The sequence below is a fragment of the Pongo abelii genome, chromosome 3 (genome assembly GCF_028885655.2).
Source record: "Pongo abelii isolate AG06213 chromosome 3, NHGRI_mPonAbe1-v2.0_pri, whole genome shotgun sequence".
In the NCBI taxonomy this organism is placed as follows: domain Eukaryota; kingdom Metazoa; phylum Chordata; class Mammalia; order Primates; family Hominidae; genus Pongo; species Pongo abelii.
In genome coordinates, this window is record NC_071988.2 from 198336903 (window position 1) to 198364514 (window position 27612).

The window sequence follows — 27612 nt, forward strand, 5'->3', positions numbered from 1 at the left end:
ATCCAGTAGGAATGGCAACATCCAGCATTTCCATTCAACCAGATCCCACAGGGAAAATGTCAGTTTTGTGAAGGCAGATACATTAACCACATACAACTCGATTAATATAAACAAATAATCTTATCCATTGAGCTCTCCCACAGACCTTCTTGGGCCCAATCAGACAATAATGAAGTACAGGCAAGACAGCATTCTGCACTCACATTCCAGGCAATGGTTCAAGTCCCTCCTCCAGGTCCCTCAAGAAAGAGACAGGATGACTGACTGATTGTATATTTGACTCATTTTCCTAGAAAGTGCAGACTCGCTATAAAATGTGTTAGGTGGTGAGAACGCTGGTGGTTCACCGTTTTCCTCCACTTTCAGCCTCAGTGCAAACCCTCTGCCCAAAGCCTCGCTCCAGTACGGAGGAGCTGCGCCTTCAGCACACTTTCTCTGTTGCCAGGTAACCACTTCTCCCTCAGCCTAGTCTCCAGGGGTCACGAGCCACTTCCGCCTCCCCCTCCCGGGCGCTCCAATCAGCGAACTGTGTAGCTGTCACGTGGGCCTCTGGGGCAGACCCTGGAGAGCGGGCTCGCGGCGCCTTCCATCGTGGCTCCGCGCTGGGGCTTGCGGAGCCCGCTTCCCGCCCCTCGGAGCCCGCGGGCCCGGCCGCCCCGACCCCGGGTGCCCGGGGCGAGCAGGTGGGGAGGGCGGGGCGGGTCCGCGCGTTGGCGGTGCTCGCCGCGCAGCTGCGCCCGCCGGCTTCAGCACCTTCCGCTGTCCGCCGCTGCAGCCACCTCCTCCTCCAGGTAAGAAGCCGGTGGGGCCGCAGAGATACCAAGGCAAGCTCAGGCTTGAAGAGGGTAATGCTTGAACTGTCGCGGCGTCGTGCGAGAGGGGCTCTGACCTCCCTGTGATCGCGGACCAGGGTGATGTACGTCCTGCAGGGCTTTGCACACCATGGTGCCTAATGAGATAATCACCTGAGTTTTAGAGCCACACACCTGATTCTTGCAAGGCACAGCAAGCGGCGAATATTTATGTATCTAAACTACCATTGCAGTGTAAACTATGGACATTTCGAGGGACATTGTTTTATTTTAATGGCTATTAAGTATATGTCTAGAGCCTAGATTGCTGTTCTCATCCCTTCGCCGGCCAGACAGTTCTGTATAGATCATTTACCCCTTTGAAGATGGTCTTATTAGTAGGGTTGTACTAAGAAAGTTTTGAGTAAAAAGGAAATGCGTTCCAGAAAAAAAGACGGTATTGGATGTAAGACAGGTATACTATGTATTAAGTAGATCGTAAAATAGAATCTTTGCTGTCCTCCCCTCTCCAAAAACAGACTTGCTTTGCTTGCAAAGATTGGACAATTTAAGGACACCTTTTTACTATATTAATTAAAAGCAATTGATTTGAATGAAAAGTCCGACCATGTATCAAAAATAAGTTATTTTGCATGTTAATATATACATATACATACTATATATATTTAACAAGGGTTTGAAGAGAGATACTACATTTCTGAATCTTTCATAAATACCCTTTAGAGAAAACTATCAAAAAAACACAAGTTCGTTATAAAAGGATACGAAACGGCCAAAGCCCAACAATGTGAGATTATAGTTGCCATTCTTAGCACTCTAATAACATTTCTGCATTGTAAAAATTAGAAATAAATAACAATGAATTTATGAGAATTTATAAATTTGAACTCCACAAGAGTTTAAGCATTAATTTATTTGTAGATTTGTGCCTTATCATTACCCTGCTTGCCAGGAGCTGATACTGGGCGGGTGGTGATTACAAACTCTATGGAGAAAGCACTCTTACATCCTTTTGAGATTCTGCCTGACTGGCCTAAGTGTTCAAGAAGATGGATATAGTTATATCTAACTGTTTTGAAGGCAGACATCTGAGATAGGTGGTCTGAGAACCTTTCCCCTCCTATGATCTAAAATTAAATATAGTTATTAAGTGCTTTTGAAAAGTTGTCAATTCGTTAATATTTTGGGAAACATCCTTTACTGGATTGTTTGGAGATTAATGTTACAAATGGTAGCTTTAGAGTTCCTGGGAAGTTTTAAAGCAATGACTTATTTCAAAGGGCATATATGGAAAGTAAAGCTCTTGAGTTCCACAAACTTAATTATGTAAAAATAACTAGTTGAATGTTATTGTTTACATTGTTCTGACTTTCTCTTATGTTGGTATTAATAGAACTGCTTAAAAAACTGGACATCTGAAGAAGACGTTAAATATGCTTACTTGAAAGTTTTAACATTCTTTATTCTTATTTCTAATGATAAATAGTGGTGTTCTAAATATTTTAAAGTTACCCATTAGTCACATAATAATTCCATAGATTAGAAAGCCATAAATTAATTTAGGCCAGAAAAACAATGCTCCCAGTAGAGGGAAGACTAGGGCTAGAGTGCTTTTGTTGTTGCTGTTTTCTACAGAGTCTATCTTGTATCCTTTAGTCTGGAAAAGGAGGGGCAGGGCCAGTGGCAGTTTTTTAATTACTCGGAGAAGTTTAAGAACAGGTTTCTGTTTGTTTGTTTTACTGTTTTACTCTGATGGATATTAGAAGTCCAACATGAATGATTAGGTTGTCACTATTAATGAAATGTGTAAATTCTCCAGAGTACCTAATTTTGTTGCCTAAATACTTTAATGACGACTAAAATGTAATTCTAACAGTTTTGAAGGATTCACATTTTCATCCTATATTCCAGAATTTCTTTGAAATCTAACATATGCAAGAAAGGTAACACTTTGTCAGATTACTGAATTATAATACTGAATACTTAGAGTTTACCCAGCTATTCATGATAATTATGTATATGGAAGCATCATTGCTACTTTTGACAACTGCTGAATCATCTCATTTTACATTTTGTATACCTGTTCCATTGAACAGATGGAAATATTAAAGTGAAGTCATGTATCTTCCAGTGTGTCTTCAGGAACAAAGATTTCATCGAAATTATATTAATTTATAGAAATCATATGAGGATAGGCCGGGTGAGGTGGCTCATACCTGTAACCCTGCCCTTTGGGAGGCTGAGGCAGGTGGATCACCGGAGTTCAGGAGTTTGAGACCAGCCTGGCCAATATAGTGAAACTCCATCTGCATCTGTACTAAAAATACAAAAATTAGCTGGGTGTGGTGGTGCACGTCTGTAATCTCAGCTACCTGGGAGGCTGAGGCATGAGAATCTCTTGAACCCAGGAGGCGGAGGTTGCAGTGAGCCGAGATTGCACCACTGCACGCCAGCCTGTGCGACAGAGCAAGACAAAGTAAAAAAAAAATTAAAAAAAGAAAAGAAAAAGAAAAAAAGGAGGATATTGGAAGGAATTTTTTATTAATTCATGCTCCTTTTCTTTTGTATCAGAAACATATGAAACTCAAGATTTGTTTGGTGCTTTTTCATCCCCAAGACTGTGCTTTATCCTGTTAAAATAGTATCGTGATTATTCGTTCATTGTTGTTAAGACTATTCCTTGAAATTTGTGAGCAAGAAATTAGATATGGATACCTGAAGAGAATTTTAGAAATTCTCCCAAAGAATCTACTCTATAAGGAAACAAAACCTAGAGAAAAACATTTTTCTTATTTGAGTTTACTTAAAATGTTCACGAAGGACTTGCAACTTTGGTAATAAAAATTGGTAGAAATAATATAAAATGATCAACTTTGTATAGTAAAAGAAAAATTCCCATCATGATTAATTAGAAAGATTTGAAAAGATCCCATGCTTAAAGCATGGGCTGTCACATTAGAAAACAGAGTTCAGGTTGTTTTCATCTGATTTCAGTGACTAGACAGGTATAATTTCAGTGACTAGTCAAATATTTCAAATAGGCTAGATTTTGTAAGAAAAAAAAGAACTTGATATTGGAGCCACAGCTGGCACCTGCCTTCCAGATGTCACACTATCAGCTACTTGAGGAAAATAATTTTTATATATATTGATAAAAATCTTACTTTTTATTGTGTTAAATGTACTTACAAAGTATTGTTCAGTAAACTGTCTTATAAAATTCTGTAATTCTACATTCTAACTTAAAAAATGTACTGTAGAAATGGACAGTAATATAAATCTATAATTAAGATAATACAGGAGGTAATTTAACAATGTTATTTGCTATGATAAGGATGATTGATAATTGTCATATTCAGTTAAATTGTAGCAAAGTGTAAGAAATAAATTTCCATGTGTCAGTGAAGATGTTATAACAGTCAATACTTGTTTTGTACATTCAAATGTTCTGAGATGGAGAACTCAAGATAGAGGTCCTTAAATAATTTTTCTTATGCTTAGGTTGATTGTTTTCTTCTTCCGGATTCTTCCCATTTTTTTTAGTTGTAAGCATGTACCAGTAGCCCAGGCAGACTCATTTACTATGATGTGTAGTAAGTTCAATTTCGTATCACGCACACAAAAAACTTACTTTCAAATCGGAAAGTCGAAAATAATTTTTATTACACAAAGCACTCGTGTTTAATGTGCTATTAAAAAAACCCTTCATTACAATACAAACAGCTCCACATGGAGTATCAAAAAATGAATAATTGGTTAATAAGAAATAGCTAACATTTAATTAAGTTTGATTCTTTAAGATAAAGCATTATGGGTTACTTTTAATGAAAAGAATTATGCAACATTTTATTTTTAAGGTAAACAGGTTTGAAGGGGTCATTTTGGAATTTATGATAGAAGGATCCTGAAGACCAGTTACTCTAACACCGTTATTTTGTTAATGAGGACACTAAACACGTAAAAATTATGTTCTCAAAATTAATAAGGGAAAAGCTGGCTTAGAACCTCGGGCCGTGACACTCAGCTTTGTGCTCCCTCTCTAAAGAGCTACAGAATGTATCACAACATGGTTTTCTCTTATATTATATTTCTTCAAGTGAGTAAGTTAAAAGTTTAAATAATTAAAGTCTAAATCATTTTCGTGTGGTTAAAATAATTGTAGTTAATAAACAATATGCATGTGTTTTGGTCTCATCATATAGAAAGTTTACTTAAAATACTAGTTAAAAATTATTTTCCCAATACTTATATAATTTATTGATTTGCTTATTAATACAAGATTTGCTGCAAAGTCATTTGTGATTTGAGATCTGGTTACCTTAGAAATTTCTTATCCCAATGCACTCCATGGTACGTAAGTAGCCATCACGCCTAAAATTAAATGTTAAGAATATTAGAAATAAGATGTTTTTGGAAGTTGCATCTGAAGCCTGGATTATGGTTACCCTTAGCTACAATTGTAAGGTTGAATACATTTATTTCTTAGGCTTTCTCCCACTTTCGTACTAGATGCTACTTACAGCACTGTTACTCAAAGTGTACCTTAGACCAGCAGCATCAGCATCTCTTGGGACTTTGTTAGACATGCATATTTTTAGGCCAGGTCCCTACCGTATCAGAATTTCTGAGGGAGGGGCTCAGGAATCTGTTTTAACAAGCCTCAAGTGATTCTTATGCATCGTGGAGTTTGAGAAGTACTGATACCGAGTACTTTAAGCCATGCAGGTGAATGGGACATGAACATTATGAGCTCAACAGGCGACCAAGTCTCTTGGCAACTTGATCGCCTCATGAGCTAGTAATGTTCATGTACTATTCTACTTCTGAAGCTTTACTTGGGAGTACCATGAACTACTAAATAAACGAATTTATTCCTGAAAATATAATAGTGGATGTGTTTCATTAACATTTATATATCAATAGTAGCTTTTTGGGCATAATGTCTCACCTTCAAAATTAATTCATTAACTCATGTTTAGGGAGAATTTTGTGTTTTCTAAGAGCATAATATTTGACTTAGGCAGACTAATATGTAGATTACCAACCTATCAGATCTGTGCCTGGGCCCTGCCTTAGGTAATATAGCCCTTTACTTAGCAAATTAAAATCAGACTTATTTCAGGCCTCTGTCAATATATTGAATGCATATATTGAAGAAAGTTTCGAGTTTAGTTAATGTAGATCCTTTTTTCCCTTTTTTTCCACTTCTTTTTTCTTTTCTTTTTTTCTTCTGAGACAGGGTCTCCTGCTGGAGCGCAGTGGTGTGATCGTGGCTCACTGCAGGCTCGAACTCCCAGGCTCAATCAATCCCCCCATATCAGCCTTCTGAGTAGCTGGGACTACAGGCATGCACCACCACTCCTGGCTTTTTTTTTTTTTTTTTTACTTTTTGTAGAGAAGACATCTCACTATGTTGCCCGGGCTGGTCTGGAACTCCTGGGCTCAAGCGATCCACCCAACTTGGCCTGCCAAAGTCCTGGGATGCATGAGCCTCTGTGCCTGGCCCTGTTTCTGTTTTTTGTTTTTTGTTTTTTTTTTTTTAATATTCAAGCTTCTAAGCATCCATTTGATTTTCTTTCCTGGTTTTTCCGAATTGACTTGCCAAAATAATTTTTAACACTTTTTCCCAGAACATGAATATGCCAGCATTAAGTGACTTTCTGCCAAATGGGGAATCCTAAGTTTGATAGACAGGTAAGCATGAAGGCTCATCCTGCTTCAAAAACTCACCTACAAAACCCAACTCACAAACCAGATTAATTAGAAGGGGAGCGAGGGTCCTGGGGATTACATAGCAATTTATGGCAGAGTTCCTCTTTTTTTTTTTTTAAATCAGCAGTGATTTTATTTATAAAAATAGGGGTATACTTTTTGCCACACCCTATTGAAGAAATAATCTTGTATCTTTTTATGACAAATATTTACTTATTTCCTTTCATAGTGTTCTCGCAATGGAATATTTACTTCAAAAATTCTGAGTTTATACTTGAAAATATGTGATTTCTCCCTTTTCTTTTTTCTTTTCTCTCTTTTTTTTTTTTTTTGAGATGGAGTCTCACTCTGTCGCCCAGGCTGGAGTGCAATGACACGATCACGATCTAAGCTCACTGCAACCTCCGCCTCCCAGATTCAAGCAATTCTCCTGCCTCAGCCCCCTGAGTAGCTGGGATTACAGGTGCAGGCCATTACGCCCGGCTAACTTTTGTATTTTTAGTAGAGACGGGGTTTCACCATGTTGGTCAGGCTGGTCTGGAACTCCTGACCTCGGCCCACCTTGGCCTCCCAAAATGCTGGGATTACAGGTGTGAGCCACCATGCCCGGCCTCTCCCTTTTCTATTATTCTTTGGATACCTCTCTCAGAATGATCACATTGAAAGTATATGAATGAGCTTGTTGAAGTAGATGTGGATTACTTCTTTGATCAAATCAAAAATTATTTCCATGTTGCAGCACAAAACATTCTGTAATCCTCTAAGCATCTGGGTAAGTCTAGTTCCAGGATTCAAATTCATATAATTTTCATTTTCATAGCTAAAATGGAGGAAAGTGTAAAAATATATGTAAATAGATAATAAAGGTAACTCCATTCATCTTTCTGTATCTTTGAATCAGTGTCTTGCTCTTTTGATGTTCAGTATTTTGTCTTACATGTAACTCCTGTGTTTTGTTGACCAAGATGGAATTCATACTGGTATAAGTGGTCATTTTGTGAGTCCAAACTAGAACTGCCATAATGACCTTATTCTTCTCTACTTGCTACCTAATCCAGGATTTTAATGTAGGCTAATACTGTGCTTGTGACCTATTTTGTCTTCTAAGCTTTTAAGAACGTCACGATTTGACATATATTGGGAATGCTTAGATAACACTGCCTGTCAAGCATGTAAAAGGTAAACTCAGAAATGCTCAGGTAAACTCAAGCATGTGAAAGGTAAACTAGACATTTCAGAGATTAATCTCAGACAGTAGAAGATACCAGAGGCAGTTTTTCTTCCAACTCATCTTTATAGTCATTGAATTAGGCCAGTAGTTCTTAAGCCTTGCTGTGCATTCAAATTGTCTGAGAGTGATATTGAAAAGCTCCACTCCAAGGTTCTCATTTATTAGAGCTGGGATGTGATTCACAAGTCTGCATTTTTAGCAAGTATCTAAGTTAATTCTGATGCAAAATACTTGAGAACCACACTTTGAGATACACTGATTAAGAGATTTTTGAAATCCTATTTATTCTTGATAATGTATGATGCTATATGTCACAATGAGAATAATGCTCATTTAGAATTATGGATACAAGAAGAGCTCAAGTGAGTGGGCCAATGGATGAATTTTTAAAAATTCCTTTCAGTTTTCTGCATTTTCCAGATGTTTTCCAAAGAGTAACCACCTACGGATTATATGAGAAGACATATTTTTTGCATAGCTCTGAGTATATAGTATATTTACATTTTAAACACTGATATTTCAACAACATGTTTTTAGAGTTTTATTTTTTAGTAATAAAGGCAATACATTTACATTACAGAAAAATTACACAATTCAGAAGAGTATAAAAGTGAGTTTAACAAAACTACCTTGAATCTCTGCATCCTAGTATAACGCTCACCTTTTAATAGACATTTTTAGGTACTTTTATTGATTTTTTCTTACTGTTTCTCAGACATTCCCAGAAACACATCTCAGAGTCTTTATTTTTGTGCTCCCTCTTTTTAGCAAGCTTTTTTCACCAGATGTCTTTATATTTTGCTTTCCTTCAAATGTCTGCTTGGTATCACCTATGAGGCCTTCCTGTGCCATCTTTTAAAAAAATTACAATGTGAACTCTGTCTCCAGAACTCCTTTTTCCTTTTCCCTTTTCCCTCCATTATTTTTATTTTTCTCTATTCCACAAATTATCTTGACGGATATATATATAACTCAAGATAATTGTGATATATACTACACATATACATATATATTTATATATATAATTTACTTATTTGTTTTGTTAATTTCCTTTTTTTAAAAAAAGACAATCTCACTTTGTCATCCAGGCTAGAGTGCAGTGGCATGATCATAGCACACTGCAGCCTCGATTTCCTGGGTTCACGTGGTCCTCACACCTCAGCCTCATGAGTAGTTGGGACTAGAGGTACATGCACCACACCTGGCTAATTTTTGTATTTTTGTACATATAGGGTCTTGCTGTGTTGCCCAGGCTGGGCTTGAACTCCTGGCCTCAAGTGATTCTCCAACCTTATCCTCCCCAAGCACTGGGATTAAATACACGAGCCCCTGTGCTAATTTTGTGATTCCCTGCTACAAGAATAAAAGCCCTGGGCACGCAGGATTTTTTTTAATGCTCTTTTTTTCTGTTCTTGCCTAGCACATAGTTATTGCTCAATAAATATTTATTGAGTGGATGAGTAAATTGTGCAGTGATTACTGAAAGTTTAAAAAGTCAATGGAATAATAAACTTCCCCAAATTTTACTATCTAGAAATAGCCAAATATTTACCTTGAACTGTATATTCTTTTAGTTTTTAATGTGTATGTGTATATATATATATTATTTTTTAAATGCAGAAACATAATTCTGACATGCCTTTTAAATTAACTATATAGACTTTATCAAATGATTGATTTATAACTACTCTTTTCATATTAAGATGTTTTATGTATATGTTAATAGTTTTTCCAGTTTTTTCTTTCAATTTTATGATATATTTTAACAAAAATAATAAAATTCAAGATTTCATTTCATAATTTTTGTAATTTCATTTTTTTAATTATAAGATGACTGAGTCAATTTCTAATATTGTGAGTCAATTTTTCCCTAAATATCAGGAAACAAATTGTGTCTACTGATTACCTTTGTTAAATGAGAAATTTACCATATCTTTGTTTTCTTCTATTCTTCTCCTAAGCTCTAGTACCTAGGAAAACAATATGAGATTTTAAAGTTTTGATAATGAACATTTTAGGTTATCTGTCTTCTCTTTCAGTCATTACTTTGTCATTTCCATTTTCATAACCATATTCCAGTTTCTTTGCTTAATACATTTTAAAAATTACATTAACTTCCATATGTGAGCTCTTTGTTTTGATTCATTTTTAAAAAGACTGTCATTTTTTTCAAGTAATCTTTTAAGAAGAATACATGTGTAAATTGCCTTCTAAATCTTTCCAGTATGAGAATGTCTTTCTGTTCGTTTTCCCTTCACACATGTATGATACTTTGGCAAATTATAGAAGAGTGAGATCAGCATTTTGGGAGGAGGCAGGAGGCTCACTTGAGGATAGTTCAAGATCAGCTTGGGCAACATAGTGACACCCTATGTCTACAAAAAAGAAAAAGAAAAAGAAATTAGCCAAGAGTGTTAGTGTGTGCTGTAGTCTCAGTTCGGGAGGCTGAGGCAAGAAGATCACTTGAGCTCAGGAGTTTGAGGCTTGAGTGTGCTATGATCGGGACACTGCACCCCAGCCTGAGTGTTGCAACGAGACCCTGGCTCAGAAAAGGAAAAAAAAAGTGAGATCACAATAGTTCTTCAGTTTAATAAAGTTATTATATCACTGAATTTGGGAATTTTGTGCAGTGGTGAAAAATGATGCCAATCTGTTTTTTTCTGCTTGTACATAATATTTTTACAAAATTCTTCTTAGTTGCTCATTAGAGTGTAAAGAAATAAATTAGCCTTGAATTTGCCTTAATATACCTAGGTATGGATAGTTAACTATATGTTTACATATATATATATTTAAGCAAAATATGTGTATCTGTATGTATATATTTAAGCAAAATAAGTATATTGCTTAAAACAAAAGCACTTTTGATCTGCCTATTTAGAGTCTTTTTTTAAACCCAGTAAATGAGTTGTTGTTGTTGGTTGTTTTTTTTTTGGCTACATCTCAGATTGTTGTTTCTGTTTCTGTAGTTTTACTTGTGCTTTAGCTTTTTCTAAAAATATTTTTAATATTTTAGTTTGAGGTTTCATTCCTTGTATACTGTATCTTTCAATTTCTCTCTAAATTTAAAAAAATCCCTTATTTTCCAGTGTTTTGGAAGAGTTTTTTCACTTTGTTCTCTGAATCATTGATATGATTTTTTTTTTGCAATTTCAGTTTGGCTCTTTATTGCTCTTTAATGTGGATTTTTATTCTGCTATTGTCTTTTTTTTTTCATAATCATTATTTTAGCCATCTCATTCTGCAGCCTCTTTATCTTAGCTGATAGTATGCTCATTCCTACTCCTGAATGAGAGGCGGCCCATATAGGCTACTGATTACCAAAACACAGAATGTGTAGGTTTCTGCAGGCCCCAAACTCTTTCTTCTTGGATACTGGATCAATTATATCACTATTTGATCAATGTCAAATCTCCTTCTTATATCAACATTGATAAAAATCTGTGTCAATATCCTAATCTAATAGGCATTGTCTAGCAGACTTTCTATTATCTAGTAGATTCTTTTTTCCTGAGATGGAATTTTCTCCTTTCTGCATTGACTCAATCAATGGGGAAATGCATGAAAAAAATAAAAATACTTTTTGCTTCCACCTATAATATATTGCTAAAGAGCTACACTTCTTTGAGTATAGTACTGTTGTCTTATCTCACTTTTTCTCCCAATTTTTTTTTCTTTTTTTTTTTTTTTTTACTAAGAGCCGTAGTCACTGAGTAAATAATACAAGGGCAGAGGTCATGGACTGAGTGAAGGATAGAAGAGGCACATGATGGAAATGAGAAAGACAGTACTACAGCTCCCAGGCCATGCATGGTTTAATACCTCTGTTACTTTCTGGTTGACATTGATCTTGTTTTTCTAAATTGGGGGCATTTAATGAGGCAATGACAATGTACATTTATACATACGTCCTGGGAGAAAGGCTTCTAAAATTTCTAGCAGCATTGTGGGTGGTCCACCTGTGACACTCTGTAGTTCCTTTCACGTAGTACCTATGACACCGATTATAGTACCTTAGTGTTTAGAGGAAATTCCTCCCAGATTAAAATGTCGTTGATGCTGAGACCTTATTTTATGTGTGACTATGAGTTTTTTGGTGTATTTTTCCTGTGATAAGTGCCAATTAGGGTTCTTTCAGTTGTAGGCAACAGAAAATACACTCATTTTACTAGCTCACGTAACTTAAAAAAAAAATCTAAGGATAGAGTTGGATGATTGTATGTATCATTCATAACTAGCTTCATTGTTAAATTGATGTCATTGTGACTCAGCCCCTCTCTACTGTGCTGGCTTTTTTCAAGCTCCAGGTAGTAGCCTCGAGCAATTCTACATATCTCCTCATGATAGTAAAATATTATCTCTGATTTCACACTACCTGTGGTTTAGTCCACAGAAGAGAAAGCTTCTTTTTCTAGTAGTGCCCATAAAAGTCCTAAATTTCAAGATTAAACACATTTGACCCAGGCAACCACTAATTGCTTTCTGTCACTAAATATTAGTTTGCATTTTCTAGAACTTTCTATAAATAGAATGATACATTGTGCACTCTTTTTGTCTATATTATTCTACTCGGTATAATTATCTTGATATTTATGCATTTGTTGCATGTATCACTAGTTCATTCCTTCTTATTGCTGCAGAATATTCCATTATATGGATACATTTTTTAAATCCCTTTGCCTACTACTGGATAGTGGGTTGTTTTTAGTTTTTGGCTATTATAAATAAATCTGTTTGAACATTTATAATAAATAAATAAATAAATAAACACATTTGAGCTTTTTTCCCATCACTGAACCATTACAATGGCTAAGGAAATGACGAGTATAAACTGGAATCACCTGCTCTAGTTCAGGGACTGGAATTTTACCTAAAGCTGGACTGAAGCAGAGGAGAGGATCATCAAATACAAATGTAGTGATTGCACAAAGAAGGGAATGGAGGTGGTGGGGAGGCAAACAACAAGTCTTCATTATGGTGTTTAAGTGGAAAGTTGGAAGAGATTCTGTCAGGATCTGCTAGAAATGCTATTTTAACCTGGAACACTTGTATGCCTCTATAGCACAGATGACTCAGGCATATTGAACCTACGAACAAAATAGAACTTTGAATCTTGAAATTTGTGGGAACAAAATTCTTCAACTGGAATATAAAAGTATAAAATCTTCAATTAAAATTATATTTTGCTGCTTATCTCTCCAATTCTACTCATATTTTGATCTTTGTCATGGGCTTTTTGTCATTTTTTAATTAATTTATTTTGTTCATTGAAACGTAGTTATATGTGTTTATGGGGCACATATTTATGATACATGCAATATAGAGTAATCAAATCAGGATAGTATATCTGTCACCTCAGATATTTATCATTTCTTGTATTGGGAACATTCAAAGTCCTCTCTTCTGGCTATTTGAAAATATATAATAAATTATCATTAACTATAGTCTTCCTATGGTGCTTAGAACACTAGAACTTATTCCTTCTATATAGCTATAATTTTGTATTATTTAATCCATATTTTCTTATCTCCCCTACCCTGCTACCCTTTGTGGCTTCTCATAAGCAGCATTCTACTCTTTAGTTGTATAATACCAACTTTTTAAGCTTCTGCGTAAGAGTGAGAACATGCAGTATTTACCTTTCTGTTCTTGGCTTATTTCACTCAACATGTCTTCCAGGCTTATCTATGTTGCCATGAATGGCAGCATTTTATTTTTTTATGGTTCAATAGTATTTCATTGTGTATATATACCACATTTTCTTTATCCATTCATCTGTTGATGGACTTTAAGTTTGATCCTACATTTTGGCTATAGTGCTGCAGTGCTGCAGTAAACATGGGAGTGGAGGTATCTTTTTGATGTACTGATTTCCTTTTGTCATGGGGCTGTTTAATCAGTAAGTAAGTAATGAAATGTAAACTAATAAGAAATGTATTAGAATTGGAAAAATAAAACCCAGTTTTTATTAGCAGTACTGCAAGTAGTCTGTATTTCTTAATGCTTTTAAAAATTTACACATAGTCTTTACTAAAATGTCAACATACACATACACACTCATACGTATCTCAAATGGAATGTCTCTATCACCAGAAGGTGATTCATATTGAATCAAATTAAGGAAACATCAGTTATTCTTTATACCTAGTTGTCTTCATACATTTTCTGGTGCTTACAGAAGAATACCTGAAACTGGGTAACTTGTAAAGAAAATAAGTTTATTTCTTACCATTACGGAGGCTAAGGAGTCCAAGGTCAAGAGGCCACATCTGGTAAAAGCCTAAGAGCCTTCCTGCTGGTTAGGACTCTGAAGAGTCCAAAGGCAGTACAGGGAATCACAAGACGAGGGGGGTGAGCATGCTAACATGCTTAACATGCTTGTTGAGGTCTCTTCCTATTCTTATAATGCCACCACTTCCCCTCCCCTGATAACCTACTAATCCATTGAGCCACTAATTCATTAATCCATGAATGGATTAATTTGTTCACAAGGGCAGAATCCTCATGATCTAATCAACTTTAAAGGCCCCACATTTCAATGCTGCCACATTGGGGATTAAGTTTCCAACACATGAAATGTAGGGGATGCAGTCAAACCACAGCAGCAGTCATCAGTAGCTATTTATTATAGTCAGATTGGTGGCCATTTACTGAATTAGAAAAAAACAAGTAGGAGCATATTTTGTGGGGAACATCATAAGTTTTTCTTTTAATAACTTAAATTTGAGATTCTATTTAAAATTCATGTGGGGATGTTAAACAGGAAATTATAAATATGAATTAGACTCAAGATAAAAACTTGGGGGTAAATGCATATGGTATTTAAATTTCAAAAACTGGATGGGATCACCAAGAGAACAGGTGTGGAGAAGAAATCCAAGGACTGATCCCTGGGACTTTCTAAAGTTTGAAGTTCAGGGAGATGATGAGGAATCAAAACAAAAAGATTAAAAAAAAAAAAACAATGGGGAGAAGGCACTGAAGTAGTAGGGAAATCAAAAGAAAACTCTTTTCTAAAAGGCAAGTGAAAGAGATGTTTCAGGAGGGTGGATTCAACTGTGATCCAAAGTGGCAACTACTGCTGCTAAAGTAGCAAGTAAAATGAGGACCGATCATTGACTAGTGGAGGTTTTACTAATTTTGCTAATTAACAACCTACTTCTTAATCCTCAAATGCAGGATGAATACTTCAGTCTTAATTTTACTTGGCCTGTCTGAAACATTTAACCTGCTTGAGAACATTCTCCTTTGACAGTTAACATATTATTTTCTCTATTATTTTTATTTATTGTATCTCTTTGCTCAGTTGTCTTTTCAGTCTCCTTTTTCTTTCCTGTACTTATCCCTCAGACATTGGTGTTGCTCAAAATTGTGTATGAAATGCTTATCCGGACCTCTGTATTTTAATTTTAGGAATCTCCATCTACATGTCGCACTGACGTTTTGCATTCAATATCTTTTAATAGAGCTTTACCCCAGACCTGGAGCTCCTACTGAATTCTCTGTCTCAATGAATGGGGCTAAGTTATTCAGTCAGGCAGAAGTCTACAAATCTTAAGTTCTCTCTCTCCCTTGCTGCCAGTTAATTAGTTCAGCCCCTTGTCTTTCTCATCTGCTTATACATGTTTTGCCACCGTGTCCCCCAGAGGCCTTTTCAAAATAGTGTCAGGATGATATTAGTAAATCACAAAATGGGACTTTTGTGTGATTTTAAAATATCGTTAGCATGTTGAAAATGTTTCAAAGACTCCCCATCCCCTATAAAGTAAAATTCACAATTCTTACCATGATCTACGTGACTTTCCATCATTCCGTCTCGCCTGTCTGTTCATTCTGATGTTCCACTACTTGTTTTCATGTGCCATTGTACTTTAGGCACAGAAAAATAATTTCTGTCTCAAAGTTCCAACCCCACCTTTTTTTTATACAGCCTTCTTGGCCACCTAAATCATAGGCACATTTTTCTTTCTGTTCCTCCGAGTATGTGTTCATTCTCTAGTATAGCAGCTATTGCATATTGTTTCATACATTTATTTGTGTCTATTAGAAATGAAGTCAAGTGCAAATAACAGAAAATCAGTAACTAAAACAGACTTCCTTTTTTCTTATAACAAGATGCCTGAAGATGGTACAACAATAGTGTTAGTATTGCAGCATCTCTGCAGTTTTCTTGGCCTTTCCTTTGGGGATGCAAGACAGCTGCAGCGACAGCATCATATCAATGTTCCAGTCAGAAGGGCAGGAGAATAACACCATAGATTTCCACTTGTATCTCCTTAGCTGAAGCTGGATCAGATGCCCACACCTAGGCCTCTAATTGTCCAAGGATGATGAAATTACTATGACTGACAAAGACCAATCATCATTCTCCTCCTAGGAATAGGTAAACAGCCTTTCCTCCCTGAGATCAATGTAATTCCACCTGTACCAAAAGAATGTGGGACTCTATTGGCAGGGAAAGAGATGAGTGAGAATGGTTGTTGGTAGATTAGACAGCATATGTGCCTGCTGTGTGTCTAGCTCTTCTGCTGGAAGTTTCTTGAAGCAGCTTTTTTTTTTTTTCTGCTTTGTTTACTTCTTGTTTATCTTTGTATCTTTAATAACTGGCTTTAGTTCCTGGCCATGATTTATACTATTTGCCAAAATGAATGAAATAAAATGATGCAACAGATATATACGGATTAATTTTTTTCACTAAATAATATGTGATATTAATGAGATAGAAACATAGGCAAATAATACATTTGGTAAGGCAAAATGACACCAGTTCTGCTTATTGTATTACTATAGACAGTAATGACTGAATTTTAATAACCATGTATACTCGGGGTGATGAAACATGGTAATTATATTTAAAGACAAGAAATTAAGAAGGCTTTAATTGACATTATTGACTAATTGAGAATTCCACTTTGTAAAATATGATTTGAAAATAGGCAACCTAAGAGTTGACCTGAGGTTTGGCTGCATAACGGAGACATGCAGCATTACAGTGGCTTAAAAGTCCAGGTTTTCCAGGATTGAGACATCTTCCAGTTCCTGTTCTACTATTCTTTGGTATAACCCTTGTCCTTATGATCCAAGATATTTGCTAATGTGCCAGCCTTCCTTTCCAGGTTCCAAATGGAAGAAAAAGGGTGAGCTGAAAATGGTATGCCTTTTCTCTTAATGCAAACAATAAATCCCAATGCTTTTTATTTTCAAAAATTTGTGGAAATATAGTGTTTAAGATACTTTCCATTTTAAAAATTATTTTCTCCAATGTTAGATTCATCTGGATTTTTCAAAATGCTTTTCATGGGATATTTTTAATTTATTTACTTTAAGTCTTAGGAAATAGCAAAGATGAAGATGAATTTTAGGCAGGGAAATATAGGCTTATCCAAAAATATACATACTTTTGAACAGCTTATTATAATTTTTCTGCTGCATCAAGCCACTTTCATAAAAAAGTAAAATGTTTTTCTTTGAATTTTAATAAAGACTGCATTTATATTTCTTAGAAATAGAGTGTACTTAAACTGTTTGATAGATTTTCTTAGAAAGCCAAATTATATTAAATAGCAATTAACTTAGAAGTCTATTTTTTCCTCTAAAAATTAATAATATTTTATTCATGAGGCGCTGTGGCATATGTGGGACATTTTAGACTTGTTATATTACCCTAATGCAAGTGATTTTTTAATGTTTAGACTAGAACAATTAGGGATTCTGGCTAGGAATTTTCGTTAAATTTTCAGGAGATGGGGGCTGAGTAATTCATTAAAAAGAACTCATTGACTATGATGATTATGATTCATACTACACAGAGGCAATTCTTCCCTTAGGTTGTTTTTATTTTTGTTTTTAAGCATAAATAGAACATTATCAGCACTCACTACCACCACCAAGGATACCACTAACAGAATAGGTAAATATTGTACGTTTTTGTGCTTTGTATTCATGGAATACAATATTATTTTTATATCTGGCTTCTTTCATTATTTGTGAGTTTCATCTGTAGGGTTGCATGTAGTTGTTACTTATTCTCATTATTATAAACTTTTCCACACAGTATGAATATACTGTATTTATCATTGTACTATTAAAGTATACTTGAGCAGTTTATACTTTATAAATAGAAATACTGTGAATATTCTAATACATGTCTTTTGATGAACATTACCCATTGCTGTTGGCTATACACTTAGGAGTGGAAATGCTGGTCACGGGGTATGTATTTGTTCGGCGTTAGAGGATTCGGCCAATGAGTTGTCCAAAGCATTTGCTCCAGTTTACATTCTCCTGAGCAGTATATGAGTTTCAGTTACTCTGCATTGTCGCCAATCTGTGGTATTGTGCATTTTAGTCCTTCTGTTGGGAGTATAGCAGTATCTCTTTGCAGGTTTACTTTGTATTTCCCTTATGACTAGTGTTATTGAGCAACTTTTTATATGCTACTTAGTTATCTGGATGATCCAGGTTCTGAATTTATCTTCCCTTTTGTCCATTTTTCTATTGGTTTGCCGGTCTGTTTTTTTTTGGTTGTAAGTGTCCTTTGTTGAACATAGGTGCCATAAACATTTTCTCCCTTGCCTTTCACACTTTTAACAATGTCTTGATGAATGCAAGTGTTTTAGTCTGTTTTGTGTTGCTATAAAGGAATGCCCAAGGCTAAGTAATCTATAAAGAAAAAAGATTTATTAACCTCATGATTCTAATGTCTGGAAAAGTTCAAGATTGAGCATTTGGTTAGGGTCTCAGGCTGCCTCCACTCATGGCAGAAGGTGAAAGGGAACTGGTGTGTGCAAAGAACACACAGCAAGAAAGGCAGCAAGGAGCTGGGAGTGCCAGGGTCTTTTTAACAACCAGCTTTCCTAGGAGCTAGAGTGAGAACTCACCCTTTTCCTGAGAGAAGGCATTAATGTATTCATAAGAGAGCTGCCCCCATGATACAAACACCTTTCCATTACATTCATCACACCTCCAACATTGTGATCAAATTTCAACATGAGGTTTGAGGGAAGACAAACATCCAAATTATAGCAATAAGTTTGTAACCATAATATTGTCCTATATGTGAATGTTTTCCCTTGTGATTGGCATTTTTTGTGTCCTATTTAATGAGTCTTTTCCTATCCCTAAGATAAGATGTTATCGTTAGTTTTCTTTTAAAGCTTTAATACTTTACTTTTGTATTTACTTTTATAATCATCCTCTCTTTTTAAAATTAAGTTAGCTTACTGTCGAGATTTTATATATATATTTCATATATATATATATATATATATACACACACATACTTATATTTCCATAAGGGTATTCAATTATGCAGACTCATTTACTGAAAAGTCTGTTCTGTGCCCCACTGAATTATCACCTTTGCCATAAATCACTTAACGGTATATGAAGAGATCTATCCTGGACTCATGCTGTTCCATTAGTCAGTTTGTGTATCTTTGCATCACCACCACCCTGTTTTAATTATAATAGCTTTATAATAGATAGTATAACATTAGGCTTGTTCATACAAAACCTCAGTCTTTTTCAAGACTTTCTTGGCTATTCTTGGGCATTTACATTTTCATATGCATTTTAGAATTCGCTTGGCACTTTTCATACATAAAAAAAAATCTGCTAGGATTTTTGATTAGGATTGAATTAAATCTGAAGATTAATTTTGAGAGAATTTACGTTTTCACAACATTTGATCTTCTAATTCATTAACTCGATGTATCTTTACTTTTTTGTTTAAGATTTTTATGTTTAATTTATGAGAGACATTGCTGTGTAGTTCCCTTCTTACACGTCTTTTTCAGGTTTGGGGAAGATATAAAGAAGTGAGAAGTGATTCCTTTTACTATATTCTCAAAGAGTTTGTGTAACATTTCTTTTTGAACTATTTTAAAGAATTCTCCAGTGAAATGATCTGGGCCTGGAAGATTATGTGTGGGAAAAGTTTCACATGTAGACTTATATTCATACTCAGGCTAAATAGATTTTCTCATTCTTCTATCAACTTTGGTAACTTGTATTTCTTTTTGAAGAATGTGTCCATTCATCCAAGTTATCCAGTATATTGGTGTGAAGGTGGATATAGTATTCTTATTTTTTTATGTCAGTAAGTTCTATAGTGATGTATTTTTTTATTCCTGATAAGGATCTGATATGGGTATTTGTGCTTTTTCTGTATTTTTCTTGATCAATCCTTCTGCGAGTCGATCTAAGGGAAGCAGTGTTTGGTTTAGATGATTTCCTCTACTGAATGTTTGTAAACTATTTCGTTGCTTTCACCTCTTTTTGGAATGATTTCCTTTGCTACATTTTTTGGGCTTGATTTGCTTTTCTTTTTTCAGTTTTTAAAGATAGAAACTTAAATCTTTGACTTTTCTTCCTTCTCCCTTTCTACTAGAAAAAAGTGAAATATAATTGATGCTGTAATCCTCCCCCACTCAAGCATTGATCTAGCTGCAACCCACAAATTTCTATGTTTAGACTTTGCTATTTAGTGCTAAATATTTTCTAACTTCCATTTTTATTTCTTTTCTGATTCCAAGATTATTTAGAAATGCATTCTTTAATTTCTAGATAGTTGTAGATTTTGTAGTTTTATTTATTGATTTCAGACTTAATTCTATCCTGATTTTAAAATATACTCTGAATGATTTCAGTGTTTTAAAGTTTGGTTAAATTTTCTTTATGGCTCTGCACACGGTTTATTTTTGTAAGTAGCCCATGTTTATTTGAAAAGAATGTGAATTCTATCATTATTGGGTACAGTATCATATATGTGTCAGTTGAGTCCTTTTCTGTATGTTGTTCAGATCCTATGGGGTTTTATCTGTTTATTCTATCAGGTATTGAGATTTGTTACTTAAAATCTCCCATTATGAGTGTAGATTTACATAGTTTTCCTTTAATTGTGTCATTCTTTTTTTTTGTCATTCTTGCTTTATATAATTGAAAACTATGTATGTCATTTGGATGCAACCAGTTTTAGGATTATTATACATTTCAGTCTCAGTGTCACCTTTATCTTTAAGCAATGTTCCTTTCTTTTTGGTAATATTTCTTGCCTTAAAATCTATTTTATCTTTGATTTACATACGATCTTTCTTTTGGTTAATATTTGTATAGTTTATCATTTTCTGATCTTTGACTTTCAACCATTCTGTAACCTTTTATTAAAGTGTGCCCCATGTAAAGAGTTGAATTTTTTAATGTAGATGCTAATTTTATTTTGATTTGTAATTTTATTTTCTCTTATTCAATATATAACTGTTATAATTTTATTTATATATACAAAGTTTTTCTCATTTACAATTTTTGTTTTCTGATTTACAATTTTTAATTAATTACACTTTCCTTCAATTAACTTGCTAATAGTATGTTTATTTACTGTTCTTTTTTGTAATTACCCTGGAGGTTCCAGCATGTAAATTTGACTCATTATGGTTTAATACAAATGATTACTTTTACCTCTTCTTTAATACTAATACTAACTCCATTTATCCTGCTGTCTTTTGTGTTACTGTTTTCATATAATTTAGTGCTACAAATATTTTAAATTTCATAAGACATTACAGTGTTCATTTTATATAGTTAATATTTATTTATATTTAACTACGTATTTTCCCTTTCTGATGATCTTCAATATTTCTAACATTTTCATGTTTCTTATCCTTCTACCTAAAGAAATCCCTTACATTTTTTTTTCTAGAATGGGTCTCCTAGCAATGAATTTACTAGGTTTTGTTTGTATGAAAACTTACAATGAAAACGTTCATATTCTTCCATTTTTAAATAATACGTTTACTGAATTTTTAGTTATCTTTTCCTCAGCACTTTAAAACGTAATTTCTTTGCATTCTCACTTCCATTATTTCTGTTGATCTTTGACTGTAACATGACCATTTTTAAGATTTAATATTTTCTTTTTGTGGTTTTTGGCATTTTAGTGTGATGTGCATAGATAAGGTATCGTTTTAACTTACCCTGCTTGGAGCTTGGTAGCTTCAGAAATCTTAGTTTTAAAATCAGTTTCAGAAATTTCTCATTCTTTGTCTCTCTTTGGTTTCACTATATTATCCCTTTCCTCTCCTTCTTATACTACTCTTACATACATGTTTAACTTTTCAGCATACCTTATCTGTCTCTTATGCTTTGTTCTGTTTCTCTTTTTCTCTATGCATTGATTTTGGCCTATACCATTTATTTATGTTCCACTGCACTAATAGTGACTTTTGGGGTATCCAGTCAACTAATAAACTCATCCATTGAGATATAAATTTCAGCTATTGTGTTTCTCAGTTTTAGAGTATAATATTCATTTCATTTTTATTTTAATCAATTAATTTTTTTTTTTGAGATGGAATCTGTGTCACCCAGGCTGGATTGCAGCGGTGCGATCTCGGCTCACTGCAACCTTTGCCTCCCAGGTTCAAGCAATTCTTGTGCCTCAGCCTTTTGAGTAGCTGGGACTACAGGTATGTACCACTACACCCAGCTAATTTTTATATTTTTCGTAGAGACAGGGTTTCACCATGTTGGCCAATCTGGTCTCAAACTCTTGGCCTCAAGTGATCTGCCCTCCTTGGCTTCCCAAAGTGCTGCGATTATAGGCGTGAGCCACCATCCCTGGCATTTATTTTTATATATTTTTGTATATTCCAATTATCTGGTAAATATACTTCCTTTTTCAACTATTTTACTTTATTTGTTACTGCACGTTAAAGATAGTATATGGCCTAAGCTAAAGAGAAGCATAGTATATACTTTGTCACTAAAAACTTCAAACTCAGCCAGGAGGGTACTGTGATGCATGCTTGTAATCCCAGCTACTTAATGACTGAAGTGGAAGGACTGCTTGAGCCCAAAAGTTTGAGGCCAGTCTGGGCAACATAGTGAGACCCTATCTCTTTAAAAAAAATTTCAAACTGGAATCACTAATAATTGGAGAGTGTTGTCAGCTGCACTATTTTTTCTTGTTGTTAAAGGGTGAGCTTGGAATGTCTGATCAAAGTATGAAATACTGAAGCAGAAATATTTTTCTATGTAGATTTCTTCAGGCCTTTCAGAACATGATAGTGGAGATCTGCTCAAGTACACATTTTCTGTGGTAATAGTAAGAATTAAGGACGTAGAGGACCTGCTATAGATGTGACATGAACAGGCTGAGATCATTATGGCAAAGTCAATACATTTCCTGTTGGTATTTCTTTGGATCCCAAACACATTTCCTTGATCTAATCCATCTTCAGCTTATTTAGAAAGACTTCTGTTTTTATTCCTGCCCCATTATGGGGACTATTTATTTTTTGTTTCTGCGTTCTTCATCTGCTTGTCCCTGACATTGCTTCTAACAATACTTGTGGATTAGAGAAGAATTTGTACTATATCCCAGAGATAGATTTAAGTTGATGTGTCCTGAAATATTGATGGTTGGGGTTGGTGGACAGAAAACTCTAATGGAAAAGTGAAAAGGAGAAATGAAATTGCCCAAGTGAAGTTAGAAAATATAATCTAATTACACTGTATCTCTATGTGGACATGTTAATTTCTGCATTTTCCCCTTTTAATTTTGTTAATATTAGAAAGCACTGCTGTGGATTTTTAGTATGTAATTTCTTTTTATTTAGATTATATACCTGAAAGCAGAAATTATAATCTAATGTTTTATAGCAGCAAAATATACTCATTAGCATAATTAGCGTAAAATAAACGTTGTAAACTCCCTAGAAATCTCCCTCAGGGCTTCTTTTAGTTACAGTTTCTGTCCACCCCCCCCAAAACTCTTTCACAACTTCTAATAACACAGAATTAATTTCACTTATTTTAACTTACTATAAATGGAATCATGCAATATGTATCCTTTTATGTTTGACTTTTGATTATCATAGTTCATTCTAATTATTTTATAGTACACTAATGTAGTATTATACTACAATTTTGATCCCCAGTTTATGAGAGTCTGGTTCTTAGCAAAGATTTGTGGGTCTCTCCTATACCCCTAAACCCCTTTCTGTGGCAGCCAGTCTCTGCTTTGTATGTATGAGTGTTGAGTGTTGTATATGTGAGTGTTGAGTAAGAGAGCTTTTTTTGCATTTCCTCAAACAGTGGCAGATCTATGTCTTGTTTTTGGACAGAACTGGGGACTAAGTTTTTTCCCAACCTGCTCCCTAGGGTATGACAGCTTTTGCTTCTTCGCTTTTCCTAGAACTGGTGATTTTTCCCTGGTTCCTAGGGTCAGAAAGGAGAGTTTTCTATCCCTCCTCAGAGACAAATGAGGTTTGCTTTCACTCCTTCTCCATCGTTCCTGGAAATGAAGGTGTTCCATTTATATATAAGTGGAAACAAGCATAACTCGGAATTTCTGTATTTTTGCCTGCCTGGTCATTATTTTACTAAATGCTGATAATTTAATGTTATCTTCCTCCAGAGCGAATATACTTTTGCTTATGGAGGATATTAGAGTAGGGCAGTGCTATAGATTGGATGTTTATCCCTGAAAAATCCATGTTGAAATTTGATCCCCCATGTTGCAGTTAGGGTATAATGAGGTGTTTGGATCATGGAGGCAGATCCCTCATGAATTGTTTGGTGTCATCCTTGCACTAATGAGCAAATTCTTGCTCTATTAGTTCCTATTAGAGCTGGTAGTTTAAAAAAAAAAAAAAAAGAGTCTGGCATCTCCTTCCCCTTTTCTTGCTCCTTCTCTCTTTCCACGTCATCTCTGCACACACCAGCTCCTCTTCCCCTCTGCAATCAGTGGAAGTAATCTGAGGCCCTAACCAGATGCAAATTCTGGTGTCATGCTTCCTGTACAGCCTGTAGAACCATGAGCCAAATAAACCTCTTTTCTTTATAAATTACCCAGCCTTATAGCAAGACAAACAGACGAAGACAGGCAGGTCACATTATTCTAGTCATTAAATGAATTTACCCAAGTTGAGCTTCAGGCTTTGTGAAAAATGGTCTATTTCCATTTCTTCCTTATTATTAAGATATAGGCCCATATGGTCCTCACTGAAAAGACATCGTTATCACCCAATGCCAAGACCAGCTTGGTCAGGGAGACCCTAGCGGTACTAGAGGAATTAAAGACACATACACAGAAATATAGAGTGTGGAGTGGGAAATCAGGGGTCTCACAGCCTTCAGAGCTGACAGCCTCGAATGGAGATTTACCCACATATTTATTGACAGCAAGCCAGTGATAAGCATTGTTTCTATAGATTATAGATTAACTAAAAGTATTCCTTATGGGAAAAAAGCGATGGGCCGAAATAAAGGGATGGGCTCTGGCTAGTTATCTGCAGCAGGAGCATGTCCTTAAGGCACAGATTGCTCGTGCTTTTGCTTGTGGTTTAAGAATGCCTTAAGCAGTTTTCCGCCCTGGGTGGGCCAGGTGTTCCTTGCCCTCATGCCGGTAAACAACAGCCTTCCAGCATGGGCGTCATGGCCATCACAAGCATGTCACAGTGCTGCAGAGATTTTGTTTATGGCCAGTTTTGAGGCTAGTTTATGGCCAGATTTGGGGGTCTATCCTCAGCAACCTAATAGATATTTACAGAACATTTTATCCAACAGCTGCAGAATAGACATTTTTCTCCCCAACACATGCGTCATTTATAAGGGGAGACCATATGTTAGGCCACAAAATGTCTTAAAAAATTCAAAAAAGTTGAAATCCTATGAAATATCTCTTCTGGTCACAGTGGAATAAAACTAGAAATTAGTAACAAGAAAAATTTTGGAAACTCTACAAACACATGGATATTAAACAATATGCTCCTGAATGACTGGTGGGTTAATGGATGAATTAAAGAAATTGAAAATTTTTTGAGGCAAATGAAAATGGAAACACAACATACCAAAACCTATGGGATATATCAAAAGCAGTATTAAGAGAAACATTTACAGCAATAAATGCCTACCTACATCAAAAAAGTGGAAAAACTTGAAATAAACAAACTAATGATGCATCTTAAAGAACTATAAAAGCAAGAGCAAACCAAACCCAGAATTAGTAGAAGAAGTAATACATATCAGAGCAGAAATAAATGAAATTGAAACAAGTACAAAAGATCAATGAAGTGAAAAGTTCGTTTTCAGAAAAGATAAATAAAATCAACAAACTGTAAGCCAGACTAATAATAAAAAAGACCTAAATAAATTCAGAGATGAAAATAGAGATATTACAACTGATACTACAGAAATTCAAAGGTTCATTAAAAATGCTATTAGCAATTACATGCCAATAAATCAGAAAACCTAAAAGAAAAGGACACACAACCTACAAAGATTAAACCATGAAGAAATCCAAAACCTGAATAGACCAATAGCAAGTAATGATATCAAAATGATAATAAAAAGTCTCCCATCAAGGAACAGTTCAGGGCACAATGGCTTTACTGCTGAATTTTACCAAACATTTAAAGAAAAACCAGTACCAAATTTACTCAAATTATTCTGTAAAATAGAGGAGGAAAGAATACTTCCAAACCCATTCTTTGAGGCCAGTATTACCCTAATACCAAAACCATACAAAGACACAACAGAAAAAGAAAATTAAAGGCCAGTGTTTCTGATGAATATTGATACAAAAATATTCAACAAAATACTAGCAGACTGAATTCAACAGCATATTAAAAAAAGACCATTCATCAAGACCAAGTGGGATTTATCCCAGGGATGCAAGGATGGTTCAACATATACAAATCAAATTATACATCATGTCAACAGGATGAAGGACAAAAACCATATGATCATTTCAATTGATGCTGAAAAAGCATTTAGAAAATTCAGCATTCCTTCATGATAAAAACCTTCAAAAAACTGGGTGTAGGAGGAACATAACATGACACAATAAAAGCCATATACATACTGAATGGGAAAAAACTGAAAGCCTTTCCTCAAGATCTGGAACAATACAAGGATGCCCATTTTTACTATTGTTATTCAACTTAGTTTTGGAAATCCTAGCTAGAGCAATCAGACAGGAGAAAGGGATAAACGGCATCCAAATTGGAACAAAAGAAATCAAATTATCCTTGTTTGCAGAGGATATGGTCTTATATTTAGGAAAACCTAAAGACTCCACCAAGAAAAAATAGAACTGATAAATTCAGTAAAGTCACAGAATGCAAAATCAACATACAAAAATAAGCAGCATTTCTATATGCCAACAGTGAACAATCTGAAAAGGAAATCAAGGCTTGATGTGGTGGCTCACATCTGTAATCTCAGCACTTTGGGAGGGTGAGGTGGGTGGATCACTAGAGGTCAGGAGTTCAAGACCAGCCTGGCCAACATGGCAAAAAGCCGTCTCTACTAAAAATACAAAAATTAGCCGGGTGTGGTGGCGCACGCCTGCGGTCCCAGCTACTTTGGTGGTTGAGGCATGAGAATCGCTTGAACCCGGGAGGCAGAGGTTGCAGTGAGCCCAGATTGTGCCACTGCACTCCAGCCTGGGTGACAGAGTGAAATTGTGTCTCAAAATAAAAAAGAAAGAAAAGAAAAGAAATCAAGAATGTAGTCCCATTAATAACAGCTTCAAATAAAATAAAATACTTGGGAATAAACTTAACCAAAGAAGTGAAAGAGTCTATAATGAAAACTATAAAACATTGATGAAACTGAAGAGGACACAAAATGGAAAGATCTTCCATGTTCAAAGATTGGAAGAATCAATATTGTTAAAATGTCTGTACTACCCAAAACAATCTACACATTCAGTGCAATCCCCATCAAAATACCAATGACACTCTTCACAGAAATAGAAATAATAGTCCTGAAATGTATATGGAACCACAAAAGACCCAAAATAGCCAAAAGTCATCTTGTGAAAAAAATGGAGAAATCACAGACTACTTGTGT

At 35.1% G+C, this 27612-nt stretch overlaps 1 protein-coding gene across 9 annotated transcripts in view; it reads left to right on the forward strand.

Annotated features, from left to right (window-relative positions):
* The first annotated feature begins 552 nt into the window (after positions 1 to 552).
* The window catches only part of WDR17 (WD repeat domain 17), a 120865-nt gene continuing 93805 nt past the window's right edge, over positions 553 to 27612 (forward strand). For 5 of the 9 annotated variants that reach the window (XM_054554739.1, XM_054554742.1, XM_002815309.4 and 2 more), the window contains exon 1: positions 553 to 791. The gene's annotated coding sequence lies outside the window, so the exon portion shown is untranslated. The remainder of the gene's footprint in view (positions 792 to 27612) is intronic. The other 4 variants (XM_054554741.2, XM_054554744.2, XM_054554748.2 and 1 more) reach the window with 3 other exon arrangements.